This window comes from Papaver somniferum, chromosome 8, assembly GCF_003573695.1.
Source record: "Papaver somniferum cultivar HN1 chromosome 8, ASM357369v1, whole genome shotgun sequence".
NCBI classification, from domain to species: domain Eukaryota; kingdom Viridiplantae; phylum Streptophyta; class Magnoliopsida; order Ranunculales; family Papaveraceae; genus Papaver; species Papaver somniferum.
Window position 1 is genome coordinate 88,386,218 of NC_039365.1, and position 11,240 is coordinate 88,397,457.

The window sequence follows — 11,240 nt, forward strand, 5'->3', positions numbered from 1 at the left end:
TTCACGTGCTTATATTGGGGACGCAACAGCAATACCCAAGTAAAATGGCAGGGGCAGTGGTAGCTCAAGGGTGTGCATGTGCACTCCCATACCAGCTAGCTCCAATACCTAACTTGGACTCAGGAACCTGTTTAAGTTGGGGTTTGAATATTGAGTGGAGTCAAGGTAGTTCAAATGTCCATAATTGGATTGGGGGACTAAATACTTTGCAGACTTTTATCATTTAAAATTTAATTTCAAGGAAAATTGATGAGCTGTTATCATAAAAGTCAAGTCCGAATTGACTACACTGAAGCATTTATCACTTCTCCAGTATTTTCAGTTTCCCCCAACTTTAGAACTTGTGAATTTGTGATATATAAACATTAATCTCTGATATATTCACTGGTGAACATGATATTGTAAGTAAATTTAAGTATTTCCATTTCTTGCTCTATCTCCATCTCACTGTATTGTGTTGAAGTGTGTGTCTATACATCTTCCATCTCCATTGAACCCTAGACCTACTTGAGCGATGATCAGCTTATGGAAAGCCCTCAACTTCAACAGCTTCTACTAATTGGGTATAAAATTCTCCCTTTCCTTCTGTAAATTTTTGTTATATTTGCATTTCTTGCTGAAATTATGTTTTCAAACACTTTCCCTTTCTCAGGTTGTTGTTGTTATTTTTTTTTTCTTCTTTTTCCTGTGATTGATGCTTGATGTTAAAGAGTGGCTATAGATAAGTAAATTAAACCCAAATCTGTATAATTTGAGCATGATGGGTTACAAGAGAATACTTTGGTAGGTGATAGAGTTTGCGGTATTCATAATTCGTTATGAATTTTGTTCTCTAATTGGTAAAATTAGGGTGTAGTAGACGGAGTTGTTTCAATCTCTAATTGGTAAATTTGGGTATTCAACTTCATGTATAAATTATATGCTTTGGTTACCTCTTTGAAAATGTAAAATGTCACAGTTGATACTTTTAAGTAGTTTGTTTGCAAAATAGTTCAAGTGTTTTATTGTACTTAGATCTCTGTCATGTGATGTAGTGAAACACGCCATTTTTCAGGAACTTGTAGAAGATATGGAGAAGAGGGTTCTACTGGTATGTATCGGAGTATGTTTTCTGGGGGTCACAGCTGCTGCACTAGGTTTCGGTGCAGAATCTAAGAGGATCAAGGTATTGTTATCTCCCTATAAGATGCATTACCCATTCATTTTATTAGTTTTTTCTATACAGCTGTTATTTACATCAATTGGTAGTGAAGTATTGTTACCATAGTTTATTTTGTGTTTGGGATGTGGTTTAAGTAATTTAATAATGTTAAATTTGCATGAATCTGAGATTAATTTTTTCGAACCTGGCAAATGTGCATACCCATGGACCCCAGCCTACGCCCTCGGATTGACTGCATTAGTGGTTCTTATAGTTGCGCAGGGAATTATTAATGCTTCAGCTGGCTGTATGTGTTATAACAGACTATGTAGTGCTTGGGTTACATTTTGCGCTGTCTTTTCCTGGTAATTGATACTTAATCGTTCTTCATTGGTCAGTGATGCGTGTATTCTTCATCCTCTATAACGCTATAGATTCACATGAACGACTACAAAAGCTACTTAACCTAGTCTGCATTTAGCACAAGAATATATTACTTCCTTGGAATGTGATGCTGTTTTGAATTTCAATCCTCGTGACGTCCTATGTTTGTTGTTACTTTTTTCTGCATCCAATATGAGTTGTCATACATGTTGGTGTCAACTTATAATGGACGAATTATGGAAATTATTGCAGGTTGATGTCTACTCTAGCTTCTATTCAGTTACTTGCAGGATCAATTCTGAATGACCGACACACTATGGATGAGATGTACTCTGTTGACTTTTGTTATGAAGTTCTTAGGCCTTGGATATTTGCAAAAGGCGCAATATTGGGTCTTATAAGTGTTACCTTTGGGGTTCTATATTACCTCAACATATCTTTAATCAAAGACAGGAACCAAATGGGGACCCCTGTCAATACTGATAATCATGGAAATATCGCGATGACCCAACCTCAAGTCCCAGCTCAAATGAGTCTACAACCGGTATTCGTCCCTGAAGATACGTATAATCGGCGGCAACTCGTGTAACAATACCTTTTTCGCGGCATTCAGTAGTAAGTAAGTCATTTTAATTATGTCTATATGTATATGAGATCCACGACATATAGTTTATATACATGGGTCTCTGCAACTCTAGTGGAGAAAAATAACCACAATATCTTGAAGAATGAAACAAGTTTAGATTTGAACTCAAATGCTGTGCTGGGGATGATACAAATAGTACCCAAAAAAGTGGCACTGTCTTCTTCTTTTCTATGATATCTTACAAACATGTGTCTACCAAATTTAACCGCATCTGTTGCTATCCCATCTACGAAGATTTGTGATCAGATGTTCTTGTATACAATTTTTATGTTGAGACTAGTTATTCAGAATAAATGACGACAACAAATATGCGGTGTTTCTTCACATACCCAAGACAAGGTTTACAGACTTGGTGATGTTTTTGATAGTGGTAAATAGAGTTGTCATTCACTCGGACTTAGTTGAGATTGATTCTAGGCTTAAATATAAAAATAAGAAATTATATACAAAATATGTCACGGGATGAAGAATTCACTGGGACTCGGGATTTCATTGTTTTTCATATTCAAGTGGTTAAAAAATTAATCCTACGCAATTATAGCTCCAAATACAAGAAATATTAACTCTATTCTTTGCCAAAATAGATTTCGTAAAACATCAATTGTAAATTACAAGCATAGTGTATCGAAAGCACCTAAGACTAAGTATACACTATCAAACAAGATAACAATTGATTAATAGAAATCATAAATCATTTATAATCGGTGCAAAAAGTAAATAAGGAATTAATTAAATTTACCACATGATGAAATTCAGCTTCGTCCGTCGTCCCAGCGATGGGGTCTAGCTCATCATGTTGAAAACCCTCTCAAAGAATTTATTTATGCTCAAAAATGGTTTACAAATGATGAAAGGGGAGAAATGATGAAAAACGGGTTTGTAACAATTATGCCTGTTACAAACTAACTGTTACAAAGAACGATACAACTAATGTGTCACTGTCACTGTAACATGAACGACTGTCTACAGGCGTCTTATGTTCTTCGCGTTCATCAATGGCAGTAGCAGCAGCAGGTTTCTCAAACTTGATTTCTCTCCATTCTGTTCTTCCCCCTAACGTTCCATCCCCTTATCTGACTCCAAACTCAGCTATAAATACACCACAGGACCATCAATCTCTCGAGTAAATACCAGAAAATATCGTATTAAAGTTTACGAGATTTTATTCTCATTTCCTCTATTATACACGTCTGAGTTTTCCGAAACTTTTCAAACTCTCTCTAGATTGGATAGAAACAAATTTTCAGAGAATATATCCTCTTAAATCCCACGTAATATGCTCTTATAACTCAAGCGTAATCCGAGAATATTTGTTACCCTGTTTAACGCAACAACCATTCATGGGCAGATTTTATTGCTTGTTTTCCTTCCAAAAACATGTCCTGCGACCTATTGATTAAGTGACAACATAATCGTAGCATAATATCCATGAAAATCTCCCAGAAATCTTTCCCAAAATCTCGTGCAGTGGTGATGAAATATTTTCCGCCGAAAATGATTTTCAAATGAAGAAGAAGGGGGTGCCCCATATCCAGAGTAGGGGCACCTTTAACAGCAGGGGTGCCCTGGGGTGGCCCTTATCCAAAATGAGGGTGCCTTCAGTACTTTTCCGGGGTACCCGAGCAACTTTTCGAGTCGAATTTTCCAAAAATGTTTATTTCCCAAAAATACCTACAAACACATAAAATACCATAATAAGTACGAAATCGAGTACCAACAATACAGAACATTGAGGACAAATTAGACATAAAAATGTGTCTATCACTTGGGTACGATCATATTTTTCTGTTATATTTGATTGTAAATAAGTTGTTTAAGCAATATTTGGGCTACCCTGTAATTGAGTTCCTTGGCCTTCAACACCTTGAAACGAACATGCTGTTAATATATTCAGATTTCAGAGGAAAAAAGTCTAATACTAAGTGAAAGTGTTCAAGTGAAGTAAGGCCTTCGTACCAAAAGAAAAAACATACACTCGTCTCTCTGAAGAGCTCAAGCTCTTGCTTGCCATCAGAAGTGATGTCTTCTGTGTACAACTGGGCCAAACAATTGAAATTCTGTGGAAACCGGAACAAAAGGACTAGGAGACTAGCATATAAACTACCAACACAAGTGAGCTTCACCAAGCTTTCAGAGGTAAAAGAATCTTTCATTAAACAAAAGAAGAGAAAACTAGAGAGAAAAGCTAGCTTCCATGGTTCTGAAAGAGTCTTTAGACTAACTTCAGGAGGATGTTCAACTGAGATCAATTACAAGTCTCTTGATAGTCTCTTTAAATTCAGAATCACTGGTTGCAGTGTTCTCATCAGCGGAAACCCCTTTCTTGAGCTCGTTTCATCTGATTCTGAGGTAAGCAATCTGAACCTCCACAGCCAAGTTAAGCATTGCGAGCGAATGATATTGCAATAACAATGGAATACCCAACCCCAGGATTCAAACTTTTTATGGCATTACTAAGCTCTTTAAAAATTTAGAATCTCGGTTATTCTGCGTTATCGCTGTTGGGATACCAACTTCAACAAGGAAACTTGGTTATATTAGGAAAATTCTTTTAGGTTTTTTTATTTCAAGTTATGTTCTCAATATATATATATTCGTAGTTTGTGCTAGGAGTTCAATTCAATCTATTCATCAGTATTATTAACTAGGGTTCATAAAATATGGCTAATAACCGCGATGAACTTGTAGATCTGTTTTTAAGAATAGGCTTGGATGCAAAAATATGGAGAAGTGGGGCATCGATCCCTATACCTCTTGCATGCTAAGCGAGCGCTCTACCATCTGAGATGCATCCCCTGGTTGTGCTATCTTCTCGCTGCAGTGCAGCTAACACTTCTGGGACTCCCACGAAAGAAATTTCTTTTAATTCAAATGGATTCTGTTTCAATCTAATTAATTTGGGGTAATTTGCGTTACCTCCCCTATAAAGATTGGTGATTCGCATTACCTCCCCTACAAAAATAAAATTAGCAAAACCTCCTCTAGTCAATAATTCCATCTATTCCAAGTTAGCTGACTCAGCACTAACTTACACGTGGTTTTTGTAGAGGAGGTAACGTAAATTACCAATTTTTACAGTGGAAGTAACGGAAATTAACAATCTTTACAAGGAAGGTAATGCAAATTACCCCCAAAAAAATAAAAACCATGTGTAAGTTAGTGTTGAGTCAGATAGCTTGGAATAGACGAAATTACTGACGAGAGGAGGTTTTGCTAATTCTATTTCTGTAGGGGAGCAAATTATGAATTTTTACGGGGAAGGTAACGCAAATTTCCCCAATTAATTTGGTTTTGTTTATTTTGTATCTTCACAATTAGATGTATCATTTGCACCACCTTGGAAGTTAGTTTACATTTTTCAGTTTTCTTTCGTTTTCACGTCTGATCCGCTTGAATAAAAATTTCCGGTTGCGAAAATATATCTGAACAGGTTATGGTGGTGTTGGCCGCTAATAATAATATTTCGTTGGAACAATTGCCAAATTATGCCTGCACAACAAGTAAAATCAAACATAAAACAAATAACGTCATGGCTGAGTGGCGGACTAGGTCGTTTTCTTTAAGACGTTTCGCGGCTCTGCTCAAGATTGTGCAAGCAGTTCTTCAATGTCGCGTCGTCTCCAGAATAAAAAAGCCGAGATCAATCTCTTACACAATCACTCTTGCAGGGTGAGAGGATATGAAACTTTTACACTTCATTCTTGCTCAGAAACTCATTTAGAAAAACCAAGGATGATCACACACTTGTTTTTCTTTCTCACAATAATTCATTTTGCTTTTAAATTCAAGAAACATATAAGAAAAACTCTCCATAAGAAAAAAGGCTTCAAGACTCCTCTAATTCTTTTCATTTTCATTTTTATTTTTTTAAACTCAAGAGACATAATAGAAACTCACTCTTAAAAGATGAAAAACTCTTTCTTCTTCCAACCAAATTCTGATTTTGTACTCAAAGCTCTTTTTTTTAATGTCATTCAATGAGAAGTTATTATGGTGTATTAAATACTATTAATAAAGCAAAATATGAAACGGTCAAACTCAATTATAACCAAAAATTAGTTTTTATTTAAGAAACTTAAATGCTATTAAAAACTTTCTTCATATTTATTGGAAAATAAATTTATGTTTTAAATATATATTCCCAACAATCCCCCACTTATATTTTTAAAACATTGAGCAAGAACGTATAGAGTTGTGCATAAGAAAAGGTGTCTGTGACTTGAAACTTTACATAGTGTTAATAGGCTCCCTTAAAATCCGACCATAGAGTGAACATAAGTATTGAACTCAATGAGATAATAAGATTGCTTAACACACACGACTACACTAGTGTAAAGCCTAAAGCCAGCGCATTACGGCCCTGCGCTTGTATCCCAGTTTAATAAATGATCTAGAGAACTGCCCATATTCTCATAGAAAGCGGCCACACTTTCACATTCACATAGGTAACTTTATCAAGAGTACTCTTGAAAGTACCCCACTCTAAATATAGATATAAACATCATTAAGAGTTTAAAATTAAAAATTAAAAATTAAACTCAACCTCTCCTCGCTTCAGGATATCATGTCGTGGGATGAATTCTTCAAAGCATGATTCTCGCATCTCTATATCATTTATGACTTTGTCTAGTCCCTTTGAACCTATTTCTAGGTTGGGTATCCATCATAGATGACTCAACCTCAATGAACATCAACCTCATCCCTAAGATATATATTCACATCTTCTTATCAATCCTTTCGTTAAAGGACTAATGAAAGCTCTTTCCAGACACTATATAATCCATTCTCATGACATCAACTCTTGTAGTTGTCATATCTCAATTCTTGCAATAGCGGCGGTACTATCACATTGGATTAATATGTCTTTTCCTCTATCCACTATAGAGGATCGAATCACCCCATCTCTTAAAGGATTCAACTGAAAGGATGTCCAATCAGCTTCACGACATCCTTAAAGGATTGTGTTAACTATTTAGATAGTGTATTTCTAGGTGTAAGGTGTGTTTGAAACACCTCATAACCTTCTCAAAATTTTACCAATTTTCCATACTAAGATTGGTAAATCTGAATATAAAACCCCCACTACGGAGGTAATATACCCCCACTACAAAAAATACTTATATATAGTCAATCACGTAGAAAAGAAACATACTGAGCTACCATACTCATGTCTAGTGCAATCACACACAATCTCAAAAGCATTAGCACTAAACCAAATGAGTGAAAGCTAGTTTACAGTCAGACTACATAAATTTCTATCTCTTTTAAAATTCTATTTTCATTTAAATGAAATAGATCCAAAGAAAAATTTATTATTAACATCATGCACCATCTTCATTCAAGTCTTTCATGTCAAATAGTAAACTAAGCATGTTCTTAATTTCATTTTCATCCTATAAGTTAGAATAAAAATTCAACACATTACATATGCATACAAAACAAAGAGTATTGTGCATTTCACTTTCATCAATTCGGAAATCATCCGAATGAATCAAGTAAATAATTTTATTTCTTTTAAATTGTTTTAAAGTTGTTTTCAGAATATAAATGATAAATTATATAACTTATATGTTTTCTTTTATGATAGAAACTACATAGTTTTCCATGCTTGGTTTACATATACTCTCATCTTTGACTTACAAAAAAGTATATATATTTCTACTTATGACTATAACAAATCATACATCGTAGAAACAACATCAACAAAACAAGCATGTGAGCTAATTTTAGCGACATGAATACAAGTGTCAATGATTTTCTGTTTGCCTGTCTAAAAACAATAGGCTCATGAATTTATTTCTCCAAAGATTAAATTTTTAAGAACGAAGTTACTTTCAATGAGAAGTTATCTTCAAAATTATAATCAAAAAAATATTCATGACTACAATTTAATCTCACTATATATGCTTTTCTAGGTTCATTCTTAGTTAATTACTTGTCACTTTCATTTTTTCTAGTTCCTTTAATTTAAATCAAATATGTCAAAGCATAGGTTATCACATAACATCAACTCATAACATCAACTCTTGTAGTTGTCATAACGTTCTCAATTCTTGCAATAGCCGCGGTACTATTACATTAGATTAATATGTCTTTTCCTCTATCCACTATAGAGGGTCGAATCACCCCATCTCTTAAAGGATTCAACTGAAAGGATGTCCAATCAGCTTCGCAACATCCTTAAAGGATTGCATTAACTATTTAGATAGTGTATTTCTAGGTGTAAGGTGTGTTTGAAACACCTCATAACCTTCTCAAAATTTTACCAATTTTCCATACTAAGATTGGTAAATCTGAATATAAAACCCCTACTACGGAGGTAATATACCCCCACTACAAAAAATACTTATATATAGTCAATCACGTAGAAAAGAAACATACTGAGCTACCATACTCATGTCTAGTGCAATATCACACAATCTCAAAAGCATTAGCACTAAACCAAATGAGTGAAAGCTAGTTTACAGTCAGACTACATAAATTTCTATCTCTTTTAAAATTCTATTTTCATTGAAATGAAATAGATCCAAAGAAAAATTTATTATTAACATCATGCACCATCTTCATTCAAGTCTTTCATGTCAAATAGTAAACTAAGCATGTTCTTAATTTCATTTTCATCCTATAAGTTAGAATAAAAATTCAACACATCACATATGCATACAAAACAAAGAGTATTGTGCATTTCACTTTCATCAATTCGGAAATCATCCGAATGAATCAAGTAAATAATTTTATTTATTTTAAATTGTTTTAAAGTTGTCTTCAGAATATCAATGATAAATTATATAACTTATATGTTTTCTTTTATGATAGAAACTACATAGTTTTCCATGCTTGGTTTACATATATTCTCATCTTTGACTTACAAAAAAATATATATATTTCTACTTATGACTATAACAAATCATACATCGTAGAAACAACATCAACAAAACAAGCATGTGAGTTAGTTTTAGCGACATGAATACAAGTGTCAATGATTTTCTGTTGCCTGTCTAAAAACAATAGGCTCACAAATTTATTTCTCCAAAGATAAATTTTTAAGAACGAAGTTACTTTCTATGAGAAGTTATCTTCAAAATTATAATAAACAAAATATTCATGACTACAATTTAATCTCACCGTATACGCTTTTCTAGGTTCATTCTTAGTTAATTACTTGTCACTTTCATTTTTCTAGTTCCTCTAAATTAAATCAAATATGTTAAAGCATAGGTTATCACATAACATCAACTCATAACATCAACTCATAACATCAACTCTTGTAGTTGTCATAACGTTCTGAATTCTTGCAATAGCGGCGGTACTATCACATTGGATTAATATGTCTTTTCCTCTATCCACTATAGAGGATCGAATCACCCCATCTCTTAAAGGATTCAACTGAAAGGATGTCCAATCAGCTTCGCAACATCCTTAAAGGATTGCGTTAACTATTTAGATAGTGTATTTCTAGGTGTAAGGTGTGTTTGAAACACCTCATAACCTTTTCAAAATTTTACCAATTTTCCATACTAAGATTGGTAAATCTGAATATAAAACCCCCACTACGGAGGTAATGTACCCCCACTACAAAAAATACTTATATATAGTGAATTATGTAGAAAAGAAACATACTGAGCTACCATACTCATGTCTAGTGCAATCACACACAATCTCAAAAGCACTAGCACTAAACCAAATGAGTGAAAGCTAGTTTACAGTCAGACTACATAAATTTCTATCTCTCTTAAAATTCTATTTTCATTGAAATGAAATAGATCCAAAGAAAAATTTATTATTAACATCATGCACCATCTTCATTCAAGTCTTTCATGTCAAATAGTAAACTAAGCATGTTCTTAATTTCATTTTCATCCTATAAGTTAGAATAAAATTCAACACATCACATATGCATACAAAACAAAGAGTATTGTGCATTACACTTTCATCAATTCTGAAATCATCCGAATGAATCAAGTAAATAATTTTATTTCTTTTAAATTGTTTTAAATTTGTTTTCAGAATATAAATGATAAATTATATAACTTATATGTTTTCTTTTATGATAGAAACTACATAGTTTTCCATGCTTGGTTTACATATATTCTCATCTTTGACTTACAAAAAAGTATATATATTTCTACTTATGACTATAACAAATCATACATCGTAGAAAACATCAACAAAACATGCATGTGAGTTAACTTTAGCGACATGAATACAAGTGTCAATGATTTTTTGTTGCCTGTCTAAAAACAATAGGCTCACGAATTTATTTCTCCAAAGATTAAATTTTTAAGAACGAAGTAGCTTTCTATGAGAAGTTATCTTCAAAATTATAATCAACAAAATATTCATGACTACAATTTAATATCACTATATATGCTTTTCTAGGTTCATTCTTAGTTAATTACTTGTCACTTTCATTTTTCTAGTTCCTCTAATTTAAATCAAATATGTTAAAGCATAGGATATGGAACCCCCACTATTTTTTGACTCAAACAAGAATTTCAAAACAATATCAAAAGACTCCAAAAATTGTGAAAAATAGTGAACCAATGATTTAAACTCAAAGCGTTTTGCACAATATAATGAATAAAAATTCAAACAATTTTTGTGAAAACAACATCGCCTAATTCACTACTCAAGACAAGTTAATCGAAGCATCTTTATAAAATTCTCAAATATTTTATTTCATCCGATATCAAGTTGCGTAAGATTTGAAAGTGTACATGCTTTTATGAGTTAGGTAACATTACATACATGTTACTCAAAAAATTCACCAATTTTATAAGAAAATATAACATGCTCATATTCATTACTAACTCATTGATTCCTTAAAAAGCATGACAAAATATGATATTTCAAATATTGAAAATTCAATTTATGTTATGATAAAATTGCAATATTATGCTCAAACATTTTATTCATAACATATCATTTGTAGTATTGCAATGATCAAATTCAACAAATTTATAATCTCAATCTAGGAGGAAACTAGATTCTTTCCCATTTCGGAAGTATGAACATTTTTAATAAAATTTTTCTACCCGAAGTAAACTTTGAGACCATACCAATACCGAA

The 11,240-nt window shown here is 33.0% G+C and overlaps 1 long non-coding RNA gene across 1 annotated transcript; it reads left to right on the forward strand.

Annotated features, from left to right (window-relative positions):
• Positions 1–218: 218 nt before the first annotated feature.
• On the forward strand, positions 219–2,340 carry LOC113304895. Its single transcript, XR_003338475.1, has 3 exons — positions 219–563; positions 1,055–1,165; positions 1,778–2,340. It is a non-coding gene; the product is annotated as an uncharacterized LOC113304895 (long non-coding RNA).
• Positions 2,341–11,240: the final 8,900 nt, after the last annotated feature.